Consider the following 26,324-nt stretch of genomic DNA (forward strand, 5'->3'; position numbering starts at 1 on the left):
TTAACTCTGTTAGCTGAATGCTCAGATCAGAAAGAAGTTTCACAGAATGCTTCTGTGTAGTTTATATTTGAATATATTCCTTTTTCCACTACTACGCTCTTAGCGCTCCAAATGTCCAGTTGCATTTTCTACAGAAAGAGTGTTCAGATCTGCTCAATCAAAAGTATGGTTTAACTCTGTTAGCTGAATGCACAGATCAGAAAGAAGTTTCACCGAATGATTCTGTGTAGTTTATATTTGAAGACATTCCTTTTTCCACTATTACCCTCTTAGCGCTCCGAATCTCCACTTGCATTTTCTTCAAAAAGAGTGTTTCATAACTGCCCAATCAAAAATATGTTTTATCTCTGTTAACTGAATTTACAGATCAGAAATAAGTTTCACAGAATGCATCTGTGTAGTTTTTATTTGAAGATATTCTTTTTCCCAATGTAGGCCTCTTAGCGCTTAGCATGTCCAATTGCAGTTTCTACAGAAAGAGTGTATCAGAACGGCTCAATCAAAAGTAAGGTTCAACTCTGTTAGTTGAATGCACAGAACAGGAAGAATTTTCACAGAATGCTACTGTGTAGTTTATATTTGAATATATTCCTTTTTCCACTATTACCCTCTTAGCGCTCCGAATGTCCACTTGCATTTTCTACAGAAAGAGTGTTCAGAACTGCGCAATCAAAACTAAGGTTCAACTCTTTTAGTTGAACAAACAGAACAGAAAGAAGTTTCACACAATGCTTCTGTGTAGTTTTTATTTGTAGACATTCTTTTTCCCAATATAGGCCTCTTAGCGCTCAGAATGTCCAATTGCAGTTTCTACAGAAAGAGTGTTTCAGAACGGCTCAATCAAAAGTAAGGTTCAACTCTGTTAGTTGAATGCACAGAACAGAAAGAAGTTTCATACAATGCTTCTGTGTAGTTTATATTTGAACATATTCTTTTTTCCACTATTACCCACTTAGCGCTACGAATGTCCAGTTGCATTTTCTACAGACAGAGTGTTTCAAAACTGCTCAAACAAAGGTATGGTTTAACTCTGTTAGCTGAATGCTCAGATCAGAAAGAAGTTTCACAGAATGCTTCTGTGTAGTTTATATTTGAATATATTCCTTTTTCCACTACTACGCTCTTAGCGCTCCAAATCTCCAGTTGCATTTTCTACAGAAAGAGTGTTCAGATCTGCTCAATCAAAAGTATGGTTTAAATCTGTTAGCTGAATGCACAGATCAGAAAGAAGTTTCACCGAATGATTCTGTGTAGTTTATATTTGAAGACATTCCTTTTTCCACTATTACCCTCTTAGCGCTCCGAATCTCCACTTGCATTTTCTACAAAAAGAGTGTTTCATAACTGCTCAATCAAAAATATGTTTTATCTCTGTTAACTGAATTTACAGATCAGAAATAAGTTTCACAGAATGCATCTGTGTAGTTTTTATTTGAAGATATTCTTTTTCCCAATGTAGGCCTCTTAGCGCTTAGCATGTCCAATTGCAGTTTCTACAGAAAGAGTGTTTCAGAACGGCTCAATCAAAATTAAGGTTCAACTCTGTTAGTTGAATGCACAGAACAGGAAGAATTTTCACAGAATGATACTGTGTAGTTTATATTTGAATATATTCCCTTTTCCACTATTACCCTCTTAGCGCTCCGAATGTCCACTTGCATTTTCTACAGAAAGAGTGTTCAGAACTGCGCAATCAAAACTAAGGTTCAACTCTTTTAGTTGAACAAACAGAACAGAAAGAAGTTTCACACAATGCTTCTGTGTAGTTTTTATTTGTAGACATTCTTTTTCCCAATATAGGCCTCTTAGCGCTCAGAATGTCCAATTGCAGTTTCTACAGAAAGAGTGATTCAGAACGGCTCAATCAAACGTAAGGTTCAACTCTGTTAGTTAAATGCACAGAACAGAAAGAAGTCTCATACAATGCTTCTGTGTAGTTTATATTTGAACATATAATTTTTTCCACTATTACCCACTTAGCGCTACGAATGTCCAGTTGCATTTTCTACAGACAGAGTGTTTCAAAACTGCTCAATCAAAAGTATGGTTTAACTCTGTTAGCTGAATGCTCAGATCAGAAAGAAGTTTCACAGAATGCTTCTGTGTAGTTTATATTTGAATATATTCCTTTTTCCACTACTACGCTCTTAGCGCTCCAAATGTCCAGTTGCATTTTCTACAGAAAGAGTGTTCAGATCTGCTCAATCAAAAGTATGGTTTAACACTGTTAGCTGAATGCACAGATCAGAAAGAAGTTTCACCGAATGATTCTGTGTAGTTTATATTTGAAGACATTCCTTTTTCCACTATTACCCTCTTAGCGCTCCGAATCTCCACTTGCATTTTCTACAAAAAGAGTGTTTTATAACTGCTTAATCAAAAATATGTTTTATCTCTGTCAACTGAATTTACGGATCAGAAATAAGTTTCACAGAATGCATCTGTGTAGTTTTTATTTGAAGATATTCTTTTTCCCAATGTAGGCCTCTTAGCGCTTAGCATGTCCAATTGCATTTCCTACAGAAAGAGTGTTTCAGAACGGCTCAATCAAAAGTAAGGTTCAACTCTGTTATTTGAATGCACAGAACAGGAAGAATTTTCACAGAATGCTACTGTGTAGTTTATATTTGAATATATTCCTTTTTCCACTATTACCCTCTTAGCGCTCCGAATGTCCACTTGCATTTTCTACAGAAAGAGTGTTCAGAACTGCGCAATCAAAACTAAGGTTCAACTCTTTTAGTTGAACAAACAGAACATAAAGAAGTTTCACACAATGCTTCTGTGTAGTTTTTATTTGTAGACATTCTTTTTCCCAATATAGGCCTCTTAGCGCTCAGAATGTCCAATTGCAGTTTCTACAGAAAGAGTGATTCAGAACGGCTCAATCAAACGTAAGGTTCAACTCTGTTAGTTGAATGCACAGAACAGAAAGAAGTTTCATACAATGCTTCTGTGTAGTTTATATTTGAACATATTCTTTTTTGCACTATTACCCACTTAGCGCTACGAATGTCCAGTTGCATTTTCTACAGACAGAGTGTTTCAAAACTGCTCAATCAAAAGTATGGTTTAACTCTGTTAGCTGAATGCTCAGATCAGAAAGAAGTTTCACAGAATGCTTCTGTGTAGTTTATATTTGAATATATTCCTTTTTCCACTACTACGCTCTTAGCGCTCCAATTGTCCAGTTGCATTTTCTACAGAAAGAGTGTTCAGATCTGCTCAATCAAAAGTATGGTTTAACTCTGTTAGCTGAATGCACAGATCAGAAAGAAGTTTCACCGAATGATTCTGTGTAGTTTATATTTGAAGACATTCCTTTTTCCACTATTACCCTCTTAGCGCTCCGAATCTCCACTTGCATTTTCTTCAAAAAGAGTGTTTCATAACTGCTCAATCAAAAATATGTTTTATCTCTGTTAACTGAATTTACAGATCAGAAATAAGTTTCACAGAATGCATCTGTGTAGTTTTTATTTGAAGATATTCTTTTTCCCAATGTAGGCCTCTTAGCGCTTAGCATGTCCAATTTCAGTTTCTACAGAAAGAGTGTTTCAGAACGGCTCAATCAAAAGTAAGGTTCAACTCTGTTAGTTGAATGCACAGAACAGAAAGAATTTTCACAGAATGCTACTGTGTAGTTTATATTTGAATATATTCCTTTTTCCACTATTACCCTCTTAGCGCTCCGAATGTCCACTTGCATTTTCTACAGAAAGAGTGTTTCAGAACTGCGCAATCAAAAGTATGGTTTAACTCTGTTAGCTTAATGAACATATCAGAAATAAGTTTCACACAATGCTTCTGTGTAGTTTTTATTTGAAGATATTATTTTTCCCAATAGAGGCCTCTTAGCGCTCAGAATGTCCAATTGCAGTTTCTACAGAAAGAGTGTTTCAGAAAGGCTCAATCAAAAGTAAGGTTCAACTCTGTTAGTTGAATGCACAGAACAGAAAGAAGTTTCATACAATGCTTCTGTGTAGTTTATATTTGAACATATTCTTTTTTCCACTATTACCCACTTAGCGCTACGAATGTCCAGTTGCATTTTCTACAGATAGAGTGTTTCAAAACTGCTCAATCAAAAGTATGGTTTAACTCTGTTAGCTGAATGCTCAGATCAGAAAGAAGTTTCACAGAATGCTTCTGTGTAGTTTATATTTGAATATACTCCTTTTTCCACTACTAATCTCTTAGCGCTCCAAATGTCCAGTTGCATTTTCTACAGAAAGAGTGTTCAGATCTGCTCAATCAAAAGTATGGTTTAACTCTGTTAGCTGAATGCACAGATCAGAAAGAAGTTTCACAGAATGATTCTGTGTAGTTTATATTTGGAGACATTCCTTTTTCCACTATTACCCTCTTAGCGCTCCGAATCTCCACTTGCATTTTCTACAGAAAGAGTGTTTCAGAACGGCTCAATCAAAACTAAGGTTCAACTCTTTTAGTTGAACAAACAGAACAGAAAGAAGTTTCACACAATTCTTCTGTGTAGTTTTTATTTGTAGACATTCTTTTTCCCAATATAGGCCTCTTAGCGCTCAGAATGTCCAATTGCAGTTTCTACAGAAAGAGTGTTTCAGAACGGCTCAATCAAAAGTAAGGTTCAACTCTGTTAGTTGAATGCACAGAACAGAAAGAAGTTTCATACAATGCTTCTGTGTAGTTTATATTTGAACATATTCTTTTTTCCACTATTACCCACTTAGCGCTACGAATGTCCAGTTGCATTTTCTACAGACAGAGTGTATCAAAACTGCTCAAACAAAAGTATGGTTTAACTCTGTTAGCTGAATGCTCAGATCAGAAAGAAGTTTCACAGAATGCTTCTGTGTAGTTTATATTTGAATATATTCCTTTTTCCACTACTACGCTCTTAGCGCTCCAAATCTCCAGTTGCATTTTCTACAGAAAGAGTGTTCAGATCTGCTCAATCAAAAGTATGGTTTAACTCTGTTAGCTGAATGCACAGATCAGAAAGAAGTTTCACCGAATGATTCTGTGTAGTTTATATTTGAAGACATTCCTTTTTCCACTATTACCCTCTTAGCGCTCCGAATCTCCACTTGCATTTTCTACAAAAAGAGTGTTTCATAACTGCTCAATCAAAAATATGTTTTATCTCTTTTAACTGAATTTACAGATCAGAAATATGTTTCACAGAATGCATCTGTGTAGTTTTTATTTGAAGATATTCTTTTTCCCAATGTAGGCCTCTTAGCGCTTAGCATGTCCAATTGCAGTTTCTACAGAAAGAGTGTTTCAGAACGGCTCAATCAAAAGTAAGGTTCAACTCTGTTAGTTGAATGCACAGAACAGAAAGAATTTTCACAGAATGCTACTGTGTAGTTTATATTTGAATATATTCCTTTTTCCACTATTACCCTCTTAGCGCTCCGAATGTCCACTTGCATTTTCTACAGAAAGAGTGTTTCAGAACTGCGCAATCAAAAGTATGGTTTAACTCTGTTAGCTTAATGAACATATCAGAAATAAGTTTCACACAATGCTTCTGTGTAGTTTTTATTTGAAGATATTATTTTTCCCAATAGAGGCCTCTTAGCGCTCAGAATGTCCAATTGCAGTTTCTACAGAAAGAGTGTTTCAGAAAGGCTCAATCAAAAGTAAGGTTCAACTCTGTTAGTTGAATGCACAGAACAGAAAGAAGTTTCATACAATGCTTCTGTGTAGTTTATATTTGAACATATTCTTTTTTCCACTATTACCCACTTAGCGCTACGAATGTCCAGTTGCATTTTCTACAGATAGAGTGTTTCAAAACTGCTCAATCAAAAGTATGGTTTAACTCTGTTAGCTGAATGCTCAGATCAGAAAGAAGTTTCACAGAATGCTTCTGTGTAGTTTATATTTGAATATACTCCTTTTTCCACTACTAATCTCTTAGCGCTCCAAATGTCCAGTTGCATTTTCTACAGAAAGAGTGTTCAGATCTGCTCAATCAAAAGTATGGTTTAACTCTGTTAGCTGAATGCACAGATCAGAAAGAAGTTTCACAGAATGATTCTGTGTAGTTTATATTTGGAGACATTCCTTTTTCCACTATTACCCTCTTAGCGCTCCGAATCTCCACTTGCATTTTCTACAGAAAGAGTGTTTCAGAACGGCTCAATCAAAACTAAGGTTCAACTCTTTTAGTTGAACAAACAGAACAGAAAGAAGTTTCACACAATTCTTCTGTGTAGTTTTTATTTGTAGACATTCTTTTTCCCAATATAGGCCTCCTAGCGCTCAGAATGTCCAATTGCAGTTTCTACAGAAAGAGTGTTTCAGAACGGCTCAATCAAAAGTAAGGTTCAACTCTGTTAGTTGAATGCACAGAACAGAAAGAAGTTTCATACAATGCTTCTGTGTAGTTTATATTTGAACATATTCTTTTTTCCACTATTACCCACTTAGCGCTACGAATGTCCAGTTGCATTTTCTTCAGACAGAGTGTTTCAAAACTGCTAAAACAAAAGTATGGTTTAACTCTGTTAGCTGAATGCTCAGATCAGAAAGAAGTTCCACAGAATGCTTCTGTGTAGTTTATATTTGAAGACATTACTTTTTCCACTATTACCCTCTTAGCGCTCCGAATCTCCACTTGCATTTTCTACAAAAAGAGTGTTTCATAACTGCTCAATCAAAAATATGTTTTATCTCTGTTAACTGAATTTACAGATCAGAAATAAGTTTGACAGAATGCATCTGTGTAGTTTTTATTTGAAGATATTCTTTTTCCCAATGTAGGCCTCTTAGCGCTTAGCATGTCCAATTGCAGTTTCTACAGAAAGAGTGTTTCAGAAAGGCTCAATCAAAAGTAAGGTTCAACTCTGTTAGTTGAATGCACAGAACAGGAAGAATTTTCACAGAATGCTACTGTGTAGTTTATATTTGAATATATTCCTTTTTCCACTATTACTCTCTTAGCGCTCCGAATGTCCACTTGCATTTTCTACAGAAAGAGTGTTCAGAACTGCGCAATCAAAACTAAGGTTCAACTCTTTTAGTTGAACAAACAGAACAGAAAGAAGTTTCACACAATGCTTCTGTGTAGTTTTTATTTGTAGACATTCTTTTTCCCAATATAGGCCTCTTAGCGCTCAGAATGTCCAATTGCAGTTTCTACAGAAAGAGTGATTCAGAACGGCTCAATCAAACGTAAGGTTCAACTCTGTTAGTTAAATGCACAGAACAGAAAGAAGTTTCATACAATGCTTCTGTGTAGTTTATATTTGAACATATTCTTTTTTCCACTATTACCCACTTAGCGCTACGAATGTCCAGTTGCATTTTCTACAGACAGAGTGTTTCAAAACTGCTCAATCAAAAGTATGGTTTAACTCTGTTAGCTGAATGCTCAGATCAGAAAGAAGTTTCACAGAATGCTTCTGTGTAGTTTATATTTGAATATATTCCTTTTTCCACTACTACTCTCTTAGCGCTCCAAAAGTCCAGTTGCATTTTCTACAGAAAGAGTGTTCAGATCTGCTCAATCAAAAGTATGGTTTAACTCTGTTAGCTGAATGCACAGATCAGAAAGAAGTTTCAACGAATGATTCTGTGTAGTTTATATTTGAAGACATTCCTTTTTCCACTATTACCCTCTTAGCGCTCCGAATCTCCACTTGCATTTTCTACAAAAAGAGTGTTTCATAACTGCTCAATCAAAAATATGTTTTATCTCTGTTAACTGAATTTACAGATCAGAAATAAGTTTCACAGAATGCATCTGTGTAGTTTTTATTTGAAGATATTCTTTTTCCCAATGTAGGCCTCTTAGCACTTAGCATGTCCAATTGCAGTTTCTACAGAAAGAGTGTTTCAGAACGGCTCAATCAAAAGTAAGGTTCAACTCTGTTAGTTGAATGCACAGAACAGGAAGAATTTTCACAGAATGCTACTGTGTAGTTTATATTTGAATATATTCCTTTTTCCACTATTACCCTCTTAGCGCTCCGAATGTCCACTTGCATTTTCTACAGAAAGAGTGATCAGAACTGCGCAATAAAAACTAAGGTTCAACTCTTTTAGTTGAACAAACAGAACATAAAGAAGTTTCACACAATGCTTCTGTGTAGTTTTTATTTGTAGACATTCTTTTTCCCAATATAGGCCTCTTAGCGCTCAGAATGTCCAATTGCAGTTTCTACAGAAAGAGTGATTCAGAACGGCTCAATCAAACGTAAGGTTCAACTCTGTTAGTTGAATGCACAGAACAGAAAGAAGTTTCATACAATGCTTCTGTGTAGTTTATATTTGAACATATTCTTTTTTCCACTATTACCCACTTAGCGCTACGAATGTCCAGTTGCATTTTCTACAGACAGAGTGTTTCAAAACTGCTCAATCAAAATTATGGTTTAACTCTGTTAGCTGAATGCTCAGATCAGAAAGAAGTTTCACAGAATGCTTCTGTGTAGTTTATATTTGAATATATTCCTTTTTCCACTACTACGCTCTTAGCGCTCCAAATGTCCAGTTGCATTTTCTACAGAAAGAGTGTTCAGATCTGCTCAATCAAAAGTATGGTTTAACTCTGTTAGCTGAATGCACAGATCAGAAAGAAGTTTCACCGAATGATTCTGTGTAGTTTATATTTGAAGACATTCCTTTTTCCACTATTACCCTCTTAGCGCTCCGAATCTCCACTTGCATTTTCTACAAAAAGAGTGTTTTATAACTGCTCAATCAAAAATATGTTTTATCTCTGTTAACTGAATTTACAGATCAGAAATAAGTTTCACAGAATGCATTTGTGTAGTTTTTATTTGAAGATATTCTTTTTCCCAATGTAGGCCTCTTAGCGCTTAGCATGTCCAATTGCAGTTCCTACAGAAAGAGTGTTTCAGAACGGCTCAATCAAAAGTAAGGTTCAACTCTGTTAGTTGAATGCACAGAACAGGAAGAATTTTCACAGAATGCTACTGTGTAGTTTATATTTGAATATATTCCTTTTTCCACTATTACCCTCTTAGCGCTCCGAATGTCCACTTGCATTTTCTACAGAAAGAGTGTTCAGAACTGCGCAATCAAAACTAAGGTTCAACTCTTTTAGTTGAACAAACAGAACATAAAGAAGTTTCACACAATGCTTCTGTGTAGTTTTTATTTGTAGACATTCTTTTTCCCAATATAGGCCTCTTAGCGCTCAGAATGTCCAATTGCAGTTTCTACAGAAAGAGTGATTCAGAACGGCTCAATCAAACGTAAGGTTCAACTCTGTTAGTTGAATGCACAGAACAGAAAGAAGTTTCATACAATGCTTCTGTGTAGTTTATATTTGAACATATTCTTTTTTCCACTATTACCCACTTAGCGCTACGAATGTCCAGTTGCATTTTCTACAGACAGAGTGTTTCAAAACTGCTCAATCAAAAGTATGGTTTAACTCTGTTCGCTGAATGCTCAGATCAGAAAGAAGTTTCACAGAATGCTTCTGTGTAGTTTATATTTGAATATATTCCTTTTTCCACTACTACGCTCTTAGCGCTCCAAATGTCCAGTTGCATTTTCTACAGAAAGAGTGTTCAGATCTGCTCAATCAATAGTATGGTTTAACTCTGTTAGCTGAATGCACAGATCAGAAAGAAGTTTCACCGAATGATTCTGTGTAGTTTATATTTGAAGACATTCCTTTTTCCACTATTACCCTCTTAGCGCTCCGAATCTCCACTTGCATTTTCTTCAAAAAGAGTGTTTCATAACTGCTCAATCAAAAATATGTTTTATCTCTGTTAACTGAATTTACAGATCAGAAATAAGTTTCACAGAATGCATCTGTGTAGTTTTTATTTGAAGATATTCTTTTTCCCAATGTAGGCCTCTTAGCGCTTATCATGTCCAATTGCAGTTTCTACAGAAAGAGTGTTTCAGAACGGCTCAATCAAAAGTAAGGTTCAACTCTGTTAGTTGAATGCACAGAACAGGAAGAATTTTCACAGAATGCTACTGTGTAGTTTATATTTGAATATATTCCTTTTTCCACTATTACTCTCTTAGCGCTCCGAATGTCCACTTGCATTTTCTACAGAAAGAGTGTTCAGAACTGCTCAATCAAAAGTATGGTTTAACTCTGTTAGCTTAATGAACATATCAGAAATAAGTTTCACACAATGCTTCTGTGTAGTTTTTATTTGAAGATATTATTTTTCCCAATAGAGGCCTCTTAGCGCTCAGAATGTCCAATTGCAGTTTCTACAGGAAGAGTGTTTCAGAAAGGCTCAATCAAAAGTAAGGTTCAACTCTGTTAGTTGAATGCACAGAACAGAAAGAAGTTTCATACAATGCTTCTGTGTAGTTTATATTTGAACATATTCTTTTTTCCAGTATTACCCACTTAGCGCTACGAATGTCCAGTTGCATTTTCTACAGACAGAGTGTTTCAAAACTGCTCAATCAAAAGTATGGTTTAACTCTGTTAGCTGAATGCTCAGATCAGAAAGAAGTTTCACAGAATGCTTCTGTGTAGTTTATATTTGAATATATTCCTTTTTCCACTACTAATCTCTTAGCGCTCCAAATGTCCAATTGCATTTTCTACAGAAAGAGTGTTCAGATCTGCTCAATCAAAAGTATGGTTTAACTCTGTTAGCTGAATGCACAGATCAGAAAGCAGTTTCACAGAATGATTCTGTGTAGTTTATATTTGGAGACATTCCTTTTTCCACTATTACCCTCTTAGCGCTCCGAATCTCCACTTGCATTTTCTACAGAAAGAGTGTTTCAGAACGGCTCAATCAAAACTAAGGTTCAACTCTTTTAGTTGAACAAACAGAACAGAAAGAAGTTTCACACAATTCTTCTGTGTAGTTTTTATTTGTAGACATTCTTTTTCCCAATATAGGCCTCTTAGCGCTCAGAATGTCCAATTGCAGTTTCTACAGAAAGAGTGTTTCAGAACGGCTCAATCAAAAGTAAGGTTCAACTCTGTTAGTTGAATGCACAGAACAGAAAGAAGTTTCATACAATGCTTCTGTGTAGTTTATATTTGAACATATTCTTTTTTCCACTATTACCCACTTAGCGCTACGAATGTCCAGTTGCACTTTCTACAGACAGAGTGTTTCAAAACTGCTCAAACAAAAGTATGGTTTAACTCTGTTAGCTGAATGCTCAGATCAGAAAGAAGTTTCACAGAATGCTTCTGTGTAGTTTATATTTGAATATATTCCTTTTTCCACTACTACGCTCTTAGCGCTCCAAATCTCCAGTTGCATTTTCTACAGAAAGAGTGTTCAGATCTGCTCAATCAAAAGTATGGTTTAACTCTGTTAGCTGAATGCACAGATCAGAAAGAAGTTTCACCGAATGATTCTGTGTAGTTTATATTTGAAGACATTCCTTTTTCCACTATTAAACTCTTAGCGCTCCGAATCTCCACTTGCATTTTCTACAAAAAGAGTGTTTCATAACTGCTCAATCAAAAATATGTTTTATCTCTGTTAACTGAATTTACAGATCAGAAATAAGTTTCACAGAATGCATCTGTGTAGTTTTTATTTGAAGATATTCTTTATCCCAATGTAGGCCTCTTAGCGCTTAGCATGTCCAATTGCAATTTCTACAGAAAGAGTGTTTCAGAACGGCTCAATCAAAAGTAAGGTTCAACTCTGTTAGTTGAATGCACAGAACAGGAAGAATTTTCACAGAATGCTACTGTGTAGTTTTTATTTGAATATATTCCTTTTTCCACTATTACCCTCTTAGCGCTCCGAATGTCCACTTGCATTTTCTACAGAAAGAGTGTTCAGAACTGCGCAATCAAAACTAAGGTTCAACTCTTTTAGTTGAACAAACAGAACAGAAAGAAGTTTCACACAATGCTTCTGTGTAGTTTTTATTTGTAGACATTCTTTTTCCCAATATAGGCCTCTTAGCGCTCAGAATGTCCAATTGCTGTTTCTACAGAAAGAGTGATTCAGAACGGCTCAATCAAACGTAAGGTTCAACTCTGTTAGTTAAATGCACAGAACAGAAAGAAGTTTCATACAATGCTTCTGTGTAGTTTATATTTGAACATATTCTTTTTTCCACTATTACCCACTTAGCGCTACGAATGTCCAGTTGCATTTTCTACAGACAGAGTGTTTCAAAACTGCTCAATCAAAAGTATGGTTTAACTCTGTTAGCTGAATGCTCAGATCAGAAAGAAGTTTCACAGAATGCTTCTGTGTAGTTTATATTTGAATATATTCCTTTTTCCACTACTACGCTCTTAGCGCTCCAAATGTCCAGTTGCATTTTCTACAGAAAGAGTGTTCAGATCTGCTCAATCAAAAGTATGGTTTAACTCTGTTAGCTGAATGCACAGATCAGAAAGAAGTTTCACCGAATGATTCTGTGTAGTTTATATTTGAAGACATTCCTTTTTCCACTATTACCCTCTTAGCGCTCCGAATCTCCACTTGCATTTTCTACAAAAAGAGTGTTTTATAACTGCTCAATCAAAAATATGTTTTATCTCTGTTAACTGAATTTACAGATCAGAAATAGGTTTCACAGAATGCATCTGTGTAGTTTTTATTTGAAGATATTCTTTTTCCCAATGTAGGCCTCTTAGCGCTTAGCATGTCCAATTGCAGTTCCTACAGAAAGAGTGTTTCAGAACGGCTCAATCAAAAGTAAGGTTCAACTCTGTTAGTTGAATGCACAGAACAGGAAGAATTTTCACAGAATGCTACTGTGTAGTTTATATTTGAATATATTCCTTTTTCCACTATTACCCTCTTAGCGCTCCGAATGTCCACTTGCATTTTCTACAGAAAGAGTGTTCAGAACTGCGCAATCAAAACTAAGGTTCAACTCTTTTAGTTGAACAAACAGAACATAAAGAAGTTTCACACAATGCTTCTGTGTAGTTTTTATTTGTAGACATTCTTTTTCCCAATATAGGCCTCTTAGCGCTCAGAATGTCCAATTGCAGTTTCTACAGAAAGAGTGATTCAGAACGGCTCAATCAAACGTAAGGTTCAACTCTGTTAGTTGAATGCACAGAACAGAAAGAAGTTTCATACAATGCTTCTGTGTAGTTTATATTTGAACATATTCTTTTTTCCACTATTACCCACTTAGCGCTACGAATGTCCAGTTGCATTTTCTACAGACAGAGTGTTTCAAAACTGCTCAATCAAAAGTATGGTTTAACTCTGTTCGCTGAATGCTCAGATCAGAAAGAAGTTTCACAGAATGCTTCTGTGTAGTTTATATTTGAATATATTCCTTTTTCCACTACTACGCTCTTAGCGCTCCAAATGTCCAGTTGCATTTTCTACAGAAAGAGTGTTCAGATCTGCTCAATCAAAAGTATGGTTTAACTCTGTTAGCTGAATGCACAGATCAGAAAGAAGTTTCACCGAATGATTCTGTGTAGTTTATATTTGAAGACATTCCTTTTTCCACTATTACCCTCTTAGCGCTCCGAATCTCCACTTGCATTTTCTTCAAAAAGAGTGTTTCATAACTGCTCAATAAAAAATATGTTTTATCTCTGTTAACTGAATTAACAGATCAGAAATAAGTTTCACAGAATGCATCTGTGTAGTTTTTATTTGAAGATATTCTTTTTCCCAATGTAGACCTCTTAGCGCTTAGCATGTCCAATTGCAGTTTCCACAGAAAGAGTGTTTCAGAACGGCTCAATCAAAAGTAAGGTTCAACTCTGTTAGTTGAATGCACAGAACAGAAAGAATTTTCACAGAATGCTACTGTGTAGTTTATATTTGAATATATTCCTTTTTCCACTATTACCCTCTTAGCGCTCCGAATGTCCACTTGCATTTTCTACAGAAAGAGTGTTCAGAACTGCGCAATCAAAAGTATGGTTTAACTCTGTTAGATTAATGAACATATCAGAAATAAGTTTCACACAATGCTTCTGTGTAGTTTTTATTTGAAGATATTATTTTTCCCAATAGAGGCCTCTTAGCGCTCAGAATGTCCAATTGCAGTTTCTACAGAAAGAGTGTTTCAGAAAGGCTCAATCAAAAGTAAGGTTCAACTCTGTTAGTTGAATGCACAGAACAGAAAGAAGTTTCATACAATGCTTCTGTGTAGTTTATATTTGAACATATTCTTTTTTCCACTATTACCCACTTAGCGCTACGAATGTCCAGTTGCATTTTCTACAGACAGAGTGTTTCAAAACTGCTCAATCAAAAGTATGGTTTAACTCTGTTAGCTGAATGCTCAGATCAGAAAGAAGTTTCACAGAATGCTTCTGTGTAGTTTATATTTGAATATATTCCTTTTTCCACTACTAATCTCTTAGCGCTCCAAATGTCCGGTTGCATTTTCTACAGAAAGAGTGTTCAGATCTGCTCAATCAAAAGTATGGTTTAACTCTGTTAGCTGAATGCACAGATCAGAAAGAAGTTTCACAGAATGATTCTGTGTAGTTTATATTTGGAGACATTCCTTTTTCCACTATTACCCTCTTAGCGCTCCGAATCTCCACTTGCATTTTCTACAGAAAGAGTGTTTCAGAACGGCTCAATCAAAACTAAGGTTCAACTCTTTTAGTTGAACAAACAGAACAGAAAGAAGTTTCACACAATTCTTCTGTGTAGTTTTTATTTGTAGACATTCTTTTTCCCAATATAGGCCTCTTAGCGCTCAGAATGTCCAATTGCAGTTTCTACAGAAAGAGTGTTTCAGAACGGCTCAATCAAAAGTAAGGTTCAACTCTGTTAGTTGAATGCACAGAACAGAAAGAAGTTTCATACAATGCTTCTGTGTAGTTTATATTTGAACATATTCTTTTTTCCACTATTACCCACTTAGCGCTACGAATGTCCAGTTGCATTTTCTACAGACAGAGTGTTTCAAAACTGCTCAAACAAAAGTATGGTTTAACTCTGTTAGCTGAATGCTCAGATCAGAAAGAAGTTTCACAGAATGCTTCTGTGTAGTTTATATTTGAATATATTCCTTTTTCCACTACTACGCACTTAGCGCTCCAAATCTCCAGTTGCATTTTCTACAGAAAGAGTGTTCAGATCTGCTCAATCAAAAGTATGGTTTAACTCTGTTAGCTGAATGCACAGATCAGAAAGAAGTTTCACCGAATGATTCTGTGTAGTTTATATTTGAAGACATTCCTTTTTCCACTATTACCCTCTTAGCGCTCCGAATCTCCACTTGCATTTTCTACAAAAAGAGTGTTTCATAACTGCTCAATCAAAAATATGTTTTATCTCTGTTAACTGAATTTACAGATCAGAAATATGTTTCACAGAATGCATCTGTGTAGTTTTTATTTGAAGATATTCTTTTTCCCAATATAGGCCTCTTAGCGCTCAGCATGTCCAATTGCAGTTTCTACAGATAGAGTGTTTCAGAACGGCTCAATCAAAAGTAAGGTTCAACTCTGTTAGTTAAATGCACAGAACAGAAAGAAGTTTCATACAATGCTTCTGTGTAGTTTATATTTGAACATATTCTTTTTTCCACTATTACCCACTTAGCGCTACGAATGTCCAGTTGCATTTTCTACAGACAGAGTGTTTCAAAACTGCTCAATCAAAAGTATGGTTTAACTCTGTTAGCTGAATGCTCAGATCAGAAAGAAGTTTCACAGAATGCTTCTGTGTAGTTTATATTTGAATATATTCCTTTTTCCACTACTACGCTCTTAGCGCTCCAAATGTCCAGTTGCATTTTCTACAGAAAGAGTGTTCAGATCTGCTCAATCAAAAGTATGGTTTAACTCTGTTAGCTGAATGCACAGATCAGAAAGAAGTTTCACCGAATGATTCTGTGTAGTTTATATTTGAAGACATTCCTTTTTCCACTATTACCCTCTTAGCGCTCCGAATCTCCACTTGCATTTTCTACAAAAAGAGTGTTTTATAACTGCTCAATCAAAAATATGTTTTATCTCTGTTAACTGAATTTACAGATCAGAAATAGGTTTCACAGAATGCATCTGTGTAGTTTTTATTTGAAGATATTCTTTTTCCCAATGTAGGCCTCTTAGCGCTTAGCATGTCCAATTGCAGTTCCTACAGAAAGAGTGTTTCAGAACGGCTCAATCAAAAGTAAGGTTCAACTCTGTTAGTTGAATGCACAGAACAGGAAGAATTTTCACAGAATGCTACTGTGTAGTTTATATTTGAATATATTCCTTTTTCCACTATTACCCTCTTAGCGCTCCGAATGTCCACTTGCATTTTCTACAGAAAGAGTGTTCAGAACTGCGCAATCAAAAGTATGGTTTAACTCTGTTAGCTTAATGAACATATCAGAAATAAGTTTCACACAATGCTTCTGTGTAGTTTTTATTTGAAGATATTATTTTTCCCAATAGAGGCCTCTTAGCGCTCAGAATGTCCAATTGCAGTTTCTACAGAAAGAGTGTTTCAGAAAGGCTCAATCAAAAGTAAGGTTCAACTCTGTTAGTTGAATGCACAGAACAGAAAGAAGTTTCATACAATGCTTCTGTGTAGTTTATATTTGAACATATTCTTTTTTCCACTATTACCCACTTAGCGCTACGAATGTCCAGTTGCATTTTCTACAGATAGAGTGTTTCAAAACTGCTCAATCAAAAGTATGGTTTAACTCTGTTAGCTGAATGCTCAGATCAGAAAGAAGTTTCACAGAATGCTTCTGTGTAGTTTATATTTGAATATATTCCTTTTTCCACTACTACTCTCTTAGCGCTCCAAATGTCCAGTTGCATTTTCTACAGAAAGAGTGTTCAGATCTGCTCAATCAAAAGTATGGTTTAACTCTGTTAGCTGAATGCACAGATCAGAAAGAAGTTTCACAGAATGATTCTGTGTAGTTTATATTTGGAGACATTCCTTTTTCCACTATTACCCTCTTAGCGCTCCGAATCTCCACTTGCATTTTCTACAGAAAGAGTGTTTCAGAACGGCTCAATCAAAACTAAGGTTCAACTCTTTTAGTTGAACAAACAGAACAGAAAGGAGTTTCACACAATTCTTCTGTGTAGTTTTTATTTGCAGACATTCTTTTTCCCAATATACGCCTCTTAGCGCTCAGAATGTCCAATTGCAGTTTCTACAGAAAGAGTGTTTCAGAACGGCTCAATCAAAAGTAAGGTTCAACTCTGTTAGTTGAATGCACAGAACAGAAAGAAGTTTCATACAATGCTTCTGTGTAGTTTATATTTGAACATATTCTTTTTTCCACTATTACCCACTTAGCGCTACGAATGTCCAGTTGCATTTTCTACAGACAGAGTGTTTCAAAACTGCTCAATCAAAATTATGGTTTAACTCTGTTAGCTGAATGCTCAGATCAGAAAGAAGTTTCACAGAATGCTTCTGTGTAGTTTATATTTGAATATATTCCTTTTTCCACTACTAATCTCTTAGCGCTCCAAATGTCCAGTTGCATTTTCTACAGAAAGAGTGTTCAGATCTGCTCAATCAAAAGTATGGTTTAACTCTGTTAGCTGAATGCACAGATCAGAAAGAAGTTTCACAGAATGATTCTGTGTAGTTTATATTTGGAGACATTCCTTTTTCCACTATTACCCTCTTAGCGCTCCGAATCTCCACTTGCATTTTCTACAAAAAGAGTGTTTCATAACTGCTCAATCAAAAATATGTTTTATCTCTGTTAACTGAATTTACAGATCAGAAATAAGTTGCACAGAATGCATCTGTGTAGTTTTTATTTGAAGATATTCTTTTTCCCAATGTAGGCCTCTTAGCGCTTAGCATGTCCAATTGCAGTTTCTACAGAAAGAGTGTTTCAGAACGGCTCAATCAAAAGTAAGGTTCAACTCTCTTAGTTGAATGCACAGAACAGGAAGAATTTTCACAGAATGCTACTGTGTAGTTTATATTTGAATATATTCCTTTTTCCACTATTACTCTCTTAGCGCTCCGAATGTCCACTTGCATTTTCTACAGAAAGAGTGTTCAGAACTGCGCAATCAAATGTATGGTTTAACTCTGTTTGCTTAATGAACATATCAGAAATAAGTTTCACACAATGCTTCTGTGTAGTTTTTATTTGAAGATATTATTTTTCCCAATAGAGGCCTCTTAGCGCTCAGAATGTCCAATTGCAGTTTCTACAGAAAGAGTGATTCAGAAAGGCTCAATCAAAGGTAAGGTTCAACTCTGTTAGTTGAATGCACAGAACAGAAAGAAGTTTCATACAATGCTTCTGTGTAGTTTATATTTGAACATATTCTTTTTTCCACTATTACCCACTTAGCGCTACGAATGTCCAGTTGCATTTTCTACAGACAGAGTGTTTCAAAACTGCTCAATCAAAAGTATGGTTTAATTCTGTTAGCTGAATGCTCAGATCACAAAGAAGTTTCACAGAATGCTTCTGTGTAGTTTATATTTGAATATATTCCTTTTTCCACTACTACGCTCTTAGCGCTCCAAATGTACAGTTGCATTTTCTACAGAAAGAGTGTTCAGATCTGCTCAATCAAAAGTATGGTTTAACTCTGTTAGCTGAATGCACAGATCAGAAAGAAGTTTCACCGAATGATTCTGTGTAGTTTATATTTGAAGACATTCCTTTTTCCACTATTACCTTCTTAGCGCTCCGAATCTCCACTTGCATTTTCTACAAAAAGAGTGTTTCATAACTGCTCAATCAAAAATATGTTTTATCTCTGTTAACTGAATTTACAGATCAGAAATAAGTTTCACAGAATGCATCTGTGTAATTTTTATTTGAAGATATTCTTTTTCCCAATGTAGGCCTCTTAGCGCTTAGCATGTCCAATTGCAGTTTCTACAGAAAGAGTGTTTCAGAACGGCTCAATCAAAAGTAAGGTTCAACTCTGTTAGTTGAATGCACAGAACAGGAAGAATTTTCACAGAATGCTACTGTGTAGTTTATATTTGAAAATATTCCTTTTTCCACTATTACCCTCTTAGCGCTCCGAATGTCCACTTGCATTTTCTACAGACAGAGTGTTCAGAACTGCGCAATCAAAACTAAGGTTCAACTCTTTTAGTTGAACAAACAGAACAGAAAGAAGTTTCACACAATGCTTCTGTGTAGTTTTTATTTGAAGATATTATTTTTCCCAATAGAGGCATCTTAGCGCTCAGAATGTCCAATTGCAGTTTCTACAGAAAGAGTGTTTCAGAAAGGCTCAATCAAAAGTAAGGTTCAACTCTGTTAGTTGAATGCACAGAACAGAAAGAAGTTTCATACAATGCTTCTGTGTAGTTTATATTTGAACATATTCTTTTTTCCACTATTACCCACTTAGCGCCATGAATGTCTAGTTGCATTTTCTACAGACAGAGTGTTTCAAAACTGCTCAATCAAAAGTATGGTTTAAATCTGTTAGCTGAATGCTCAGATCAGAAAGAAGTTTCACAGAATGCTTCTGTGTAGTTTATATTTGAATATATTCCTTTTTCCACTACTACTCTCTTAGCGCTCCAAATGTCCAGTTGCATTTTCTACAGAAAGAGTGTTCAGATCTGCTCAATCAAAAGTATGGTTTAACTCTGTTAGCTGAATGCACAGATCAGAAAGAAGTTTCACAGAATGATTCTTTGTAGTTTATATTTGGAGACATTCCTTTTTCCACTATTACCCTCTTAGCGCTCCGAATCTCCACTTGCATTTTCTACAGAAAGAGTGTTTCAGAACGGCTCAATCAAAACTAAGGTTCAACTCTTTTATTTGAACAAACAGAACAGAAAGGAGTTTCACACAATTCTTCTGTGTAGTTTTTATTTGTAGACATTCTTTTTCCCAATATAGGCCTCTTAGCGCTCAGAATGTCCAATTGCAGTTTCTACAGAAAGAGTGTTTCAGAACGGCTCAATCAAAAGTAAGGTTCAACTCTGTTAGTTGAATGCACAGAACAGAAAGAAGTTTCATACAATGTTTCTGTGTAGTTTATATTTGAACATATTCTTTTTTCCACTATTACCCACTTAGCGCTACGAATGTCCAGTTGCATTTTCTACAGACAGAGTGTTTCAAAACTGCTCAATCAAAAGTATGGTTTAACTCTGTTAGCTGAATGCTCAGATCAGAAAGAAGTTTCACAGAATGCTTCTGTGTAGTTTATATTTGAATATATTCCTTTTTCCACTACTACGCTCCTAGCGCTCCAAATGTCCAGTTGCATTTTCTACAGAAAGAGTGATCAGATCTGCTCAATCAAAAGTATGGTTTAACACTGTTACCTGAATGCACAGATCAGAAACAAGTTTCACCGAATGATTCTGTGTAGTTTATATTTGAAGACATTCCTTTTTCCACTATTACCCTCTTAGCGCTCCGAATCTCCACTTGCATTTTCTACAAAAAGAGTGTTTCATAACTGCTCAATCAAAAATATGTTTTATCTCTGTTAACGGAATTTACAGATCAGAAATAAGTTTCACAGAATTCATCTGTGTAGTTTTTATTTGAAGATATTCTTTTTCCCAATGTAGGCCTCTTAGCGCTTAGCATGTCCAATTGCAGTTTCTACAGAAAGAGTGTTTCAGAACGGCTCAATCAAAAGTAAGGTTCAAATCTGTTAGTTGAATGCACAGAACAGAAAGAATTTTCACAGAATGCTACTGTGTAGTTTATATTTGAATATATTCCTTTTTCCACTATTACCCACTTAGCGCTACGAATGTCCAGTTGCATTTTCTACAGACAGAGTGTTTCAAAACTGCTCAATCAAAAGTATGGTTTAACTCTGTTAGCTGAATGCTCAGATCAGAAAGAAGTTTCACAGAATGCTTCAGTGTAGTTTATATTTGAATATATTCCTTTTTCCACTACTACTCTCTTTGCGCTCCAAATGTCCAGTTGCATTTTCTACAGAAAGAGTGTTCAGATCTGCTCAATCAAAGTATGGTTTAACTCTGTTAGCTGAATGCACAGATCAGAAAGAAGTTTCACAGAATGATTCTGTGTAGTTTATATTTGGAGACATTAATTTTTCCACTATTACCCTCTTAGCGCTCCGAATCTCCACTTGCATGTTCTACAGAAAGAGTGTTTCAGAACGGCTCAATCAAAACTAAGGTTCAACTCTTTTATTTGAACAAACAGAACAGAAAGGAGTTTCACACAATTCTTCTGTGTAGTTTTTATTTGTAGACATTCTTTTTCCCAATATAGGCCTCTTAGCGCTCAGAATGTCCAATTGCAGTTTCTACAGAAAGAGTGTTTCAGAACCGCTCAATCAAAAGTAAGGTTCAACTCTGTTAGTTGAATGCACAGAACAGAAAGAAGTTTCATACAATGCTTCTGTGTAGTTTATATTTGAACATATTCTTTTTTCCACTATTACACACTTAGCGCTACGAATGTCCAGTTGCATTTTCTACAGACAGAGTGTTTCAAAACTGCTCAATCAAAAGTATGGTTTAACTCTGTTAGCTGAATGCTCAGATCAGAAAGAAGTTTCACAGAATGCTTCTGTGTAGTTTATATTGGAATATATTCCTTTTTCCACTACTACGCTCTTAGCGCTCCAAATGTCCAGTTGCATTTTCTACAGAAAGAGTGATCAGATCTGCTCAATCAAAAGTATGGTTTAACTCTGTTAGCTGAATGCACAGATCAGAAAGAAGTTTCACCGAATGATTCTGTGTAGTTTATATTTGAAGACATTCCTTTTTCCACTATGACCCTCTTAGCGCTTCGAATCTCCACTTGCATTTTCTACAAAAAGAGTGTTTCATAACTGCTCAATCAAAAATATGTTTTATCTCTGTTAACTGAATTTACAGATCAGAAATAAGTTTCACAGAATGCATCTGTGTAGTTTTTATTTGAAGATATTCTTTTTCCCAATGTAGGCCTCTTAGCGCTTAGCATGTCCAATTGCAGTTTCTACAGAAAGAGTGTTTCAGAACGGCTCAATCAAAAGTAAGATTCAGCTCTGTTAGTTGAATGCACAGAACAGAAAGAATTTTCACAGAATGCTACTGTGTAGTTTATCTTTGAATATATTCCTTTTTCCACTATTACCCTCTAAGCGCTCCGAATGTCCACTTGCATTTTCTACAGAAAGAGTGTTCAGAACTGCGCAATCAAAAGTATGGTTTAACTCTGTTAGCTTAATGAACATATCAGAAATAACTTTCACACAATGCTTCTGTGTAGTTTTTATTTGAAGATATTATTTTTCCCAATAGAGGCCTCTTAGCGCTCAGAATGTCCAATTGCAGTTTCTACAGAAAGAGTGTTTCAGAAAGGCTCAATCAAAAGTAAGGTTCAACTCTGTTAGTTGAATGCACAGAACAGAAAGAAGTTTCATACAATGCTTCTGTGTAGTTTATATTTGAACATATTCTTTTTTCCACTATTACCCACTTAGCGCTACGAATGTCCAGTTGCATTTTCTACAGACAGAGTGTTTCAAAACTGCTCAATCAAAAGTATGGTTTAACTCTGTTAGCTGAATGCTCAGATCAGAAAGAAGTTTCACAGAATGCTTCCGTGTAGTTTATATTTGAATATATTCCTTTTTCCACTACTACTCTCTTAGCGCTCCAAATGTCCAGTTGCATTTTCTACAGAAAGAGTGTTCAGATCTGCTCAATCAAAAGTATGGTTTAACTCTGTTAGCTGAATGCACAGATCAGAAAGAAGTTTCACAGAATGATTCTGTGCAGTTTATATTTGGAGACATTCCTTTTTCCACTATTACCCTCTTAGCGCTCCGAATCTCCACTTGCATTTTCTACAGAAAGAGTGTTTCAGAACGGCTCAATCAAAACTAAAGTTCAACTCTTTTAGTTGAACAAACAGAGCAGAAAGAAGTTTCACACAATTCTTCTGTGTAGTTTTTATTTGTAGACATTCTTTTTCCCAATATGGGCCTCTTAGCGCTCAGAATGTCCAATTGCAGTTTCTACAGAAAGATTGTTTCAGAACGGCTCAATCAAAAGTAAGGTTCAACTCTGTTATTTGAATGCACAGAACTGAAAGAAGTTTCATACAATGTTTCTGTGTAGTTTATATTTGAACATATACTTTTTTCCACTATTACCCACTTAGCGCTACGAATGTCCAGTTGCATTTTCTACAGACAGAGTGTTTCAAAACAGCTCAATCAAAAGTATGGTTTAACTCTGTTAGCTGAATGCTCAGATCAGAAAGAAGTTTCACAGAATGATTCTGTGTAGTTTATATTTGAATATATTCTTTTTTCCACTACTACGCTCTTAGCGCTCCAAATGTCCAGTTGCATTTTCTACAGAAAGAGTGTTCAGATCTGCTCAATCAAAAGTATGGTTTAACTCTGTTAGCTGAATGCACAGATCAGAAACAAGTTTCACCGAATGATTCTGTGTAGTTTATATTTGAAGACATTCTTTTTTCCACTATTACCCTCTTAGCGCTCCGAATCTCCACTTGCATTTTCTACAAAAAGAGTGTTTCATAACTGCTCAATCAAAAATATGTTTTATCTCTGTTAACTGAATTTACAGATCAGAAATAAGTTTCACAGAATGCATCTGTGTAGTTTTTATTTGAAGATATTCTTTTTCCCAATGTAGGCCTCTTAGCGCTTAGCATGTCCAATTGCAGTTCCTACAGAAAGAGTGTTTCAGAACGGCTCAATCAAAAGTAGGGTTCAACTCTGTTAGTTGAATGCACAGAACAGAAAGAATTTTCACAGAATGCTACTGTGTAGTTTATATTTGAATATATTCCTTTTTCCACTATTACCCTCTTAGCGCTCCGAATGTCCACTTGCATTTTCTACAGAAAGAGTGTTCAGAACTGCGCATTCAAAAGTATGGTTTAACTCTGTTAGCTTAATGAACATATCAGAAATAAGTTTCACACAATGCTTCTGTGTAGTTTTTATTGAAGATATTATTTTTCCCAATAGAGGCCTCTTAGCGCTCAGAATGTCCAATTGCAGTTTCTACAGAAAGAGTGTTTCAGAAAGGCTCAATCAAAAGTAAGGTTCAACTCTGTTAGTTGAATGCACAGAACAGAAAGAAGTTTCATACAATGCTTCTGTGTAGCTTATATTTGAACATATTCTTTTTTCCACTATTACCCACTTAGCGCTACGAATGTCCAGTTGCATTTTCTACAGACAGAGTGTTTCAAAACTGCTCAATCAAAAGTATGGTTTAACTCTGTTAGCTGAATGCTCAGATCAGAAAGAAGTTTCACAGAATGCTTCTGTGTAGTTTATATTTGAATATATTCCCTTTTCCACTACTACGCTCTTAGCGCTCCAAATGTCCAGTTGCATTTTCTACAGAAAGAGTGTTCAGATCTGCTCAATCAAAAGTATGGTTTAACTCTGTTAGCTGAATGCACAGATCAGAAAGAAGTTTCACAGAATGATTCTGTGTAGTTTATATTTGGAGACATTCCTTTTTCCATTATTACCCTCTTAGCGCTCCGAATCTCCACTTGCATTTTCTACAGAAAGAGTGTTTCAGAACGGCTCAATCAAAACTAAAGTTCAACTCTTTTAGTTGAACAAACAGAGCAGAAAGAAGTTTCACACAATTCTTCTGTGTAGTTTTTATTTGTAGACATTCTTTTTCCCAATATGGGCCTCTTAGCGCTCAGAATGTCCAATTGCAGTTTCTACAGAAAGAGTGTTTCAGAACGGCTCAATCAAAAGTAAGGTTCAACTCTGTTATTTGAATGCACAGAACTGAAAGAAGTTTCATACAATGCTTCTGTGTAGTTTATATTTGAACATATACTTTTTTCCACTATTACCCACTTAGCGCTACGAATGTCCAGTTGCATTTTCTACAGACAGAGTGTTTCAAAACTGCTCAATCAAAAGTATGGTTTAACTCTGTTAGCTGAATGCTCAGATCAGAAAGAAGTTTCACAGAATGCTTCTGTGTAGTTTATATTTGAATATATTCCTTTTTCCACTACTACGCTCTTAGCGCTCCAAATGTCCAGTTGCATTTTCTACAGAAAGAGTGTTCAGATCTGCTCAATCAAAAGTATGGTTTAACTCTGTTAGCTGAATGCACAGATCAGAAAGAAGTTTCACCGAATGATTCTGTGTAGTTTATATTTGAAGACATTCTTTTTTCCACTATTACCCTCTTAGCGCTCCGAATCTCCACTTGCATTTTCTACAAAAAGAGTGTTTCATAACTGCTCAATCAAAAATATGTTTTATCTCTGTTAACTGAATTTACAGATCAGAAATAAGTTTCACAGAATGCATCTGTGTAGTTTTTATTTGAAGATATTCTTTTTCCCAATGTAGGCCTCTTAGCGCTTAGCATGTCCAATTGCAGTTCCTACAGAAAGAGTGTTTCAGAACGGCTCAATCAAAAGTAGGGTTCAACTCTGTTAGTTGAATGCACAGAACAGAAAGAATTTTCACAGAATGCTACTGTGTAGTTTATATTTGAATATATTCCTTTTTCCACTATTACCCTCTTAGCGCTCCGAATGTCCACTTGCATGTTCTACAGAAAGAGTGTTCAGAACTGCGCATTCAAAAGTATGGTTTAACTCTGTTAGCTTAATGAACATATCAGAAATAAGTTTCACACAATGCTTCTGTGTAGTTTTTATTTGAAGATATTATTTTTCGCAATAGAGGCCTCTTAGCGCTCAGAATGTCCAATTGCAGTTTCTACAGAAAGAGTGTTTCAGAAAGGCTCAATCAAAAGTAAGGTTCAACTCTGTTAGTTGAATGCACAGAACAGAAAGAAGTTTCATACAATGCTTCTGTGTAGTTTATATTTGAACATATTCTTTTTTCCACTATTACCCACTTAGTGCTACGAATGTCCAGCTGCATTTTCTACAGACAGAGTGTTTCAAAACTGCTCAATCAAAAGTATGGTTTAACTCTGTTAGCTGAATATTCAGATCAGAAAGAAGTTTCACAGAATGCTTCTGTGTAGTTTATATTTGAATATATTCCTTTTTCCACTACTATGCTCTTAGCGCTCCAAATGTACAGTTGCATTTTCTACAGAAAGAGTGTTCAGATCTGCTCAATCAAAAGTATGGTTTAACTCTGTTAGCTGAATGCACAGATCAGAAAGAAGTTTCACCGAATGATTCTGTGTAGTTTATATTTGAAGACATTCTTTTTTCCACTATTACCCTCTTAGCGCTCCGAATCTCCACTTGCATTTTCTACAAAAAGAGTGTTTCATAACTGCTCAATCAAAAATATGTTTTATCTCTGTTAACTGAATTTACAAATCAGAAATAAGTTTCACAGAATGCATCTGTGTAGTTTTTATTTGAAGATATTCTTTTTCCCAATGTAGGCCTCTTAGCGCTTAGCATGTCCAATTGCAGTTCCTACAGAAAGAGTGTTTCAGAACGGCTCAATTAAAAGTAGGGTTCAACTCTGTTAGTTGAATGCACAGAACAGAAAGAAT

The sequence above is a fragment of the Symphalangus syndactylus genome, chromosome 3 (genome assembly GCF_028878055.3).
Source record: "Symphalangus syndactylus isolate Jambi chromosome 3, NHGRI_mSymSyn1-v2.1_pri, whole genome shotgun sequence".
NCBI classification, from domain to species: Eukaryota; Metazoa; Chordata; class Mammalia; order Primates; family Hylobatidae; genus Symphalangus; species Symphalangus syndactylus.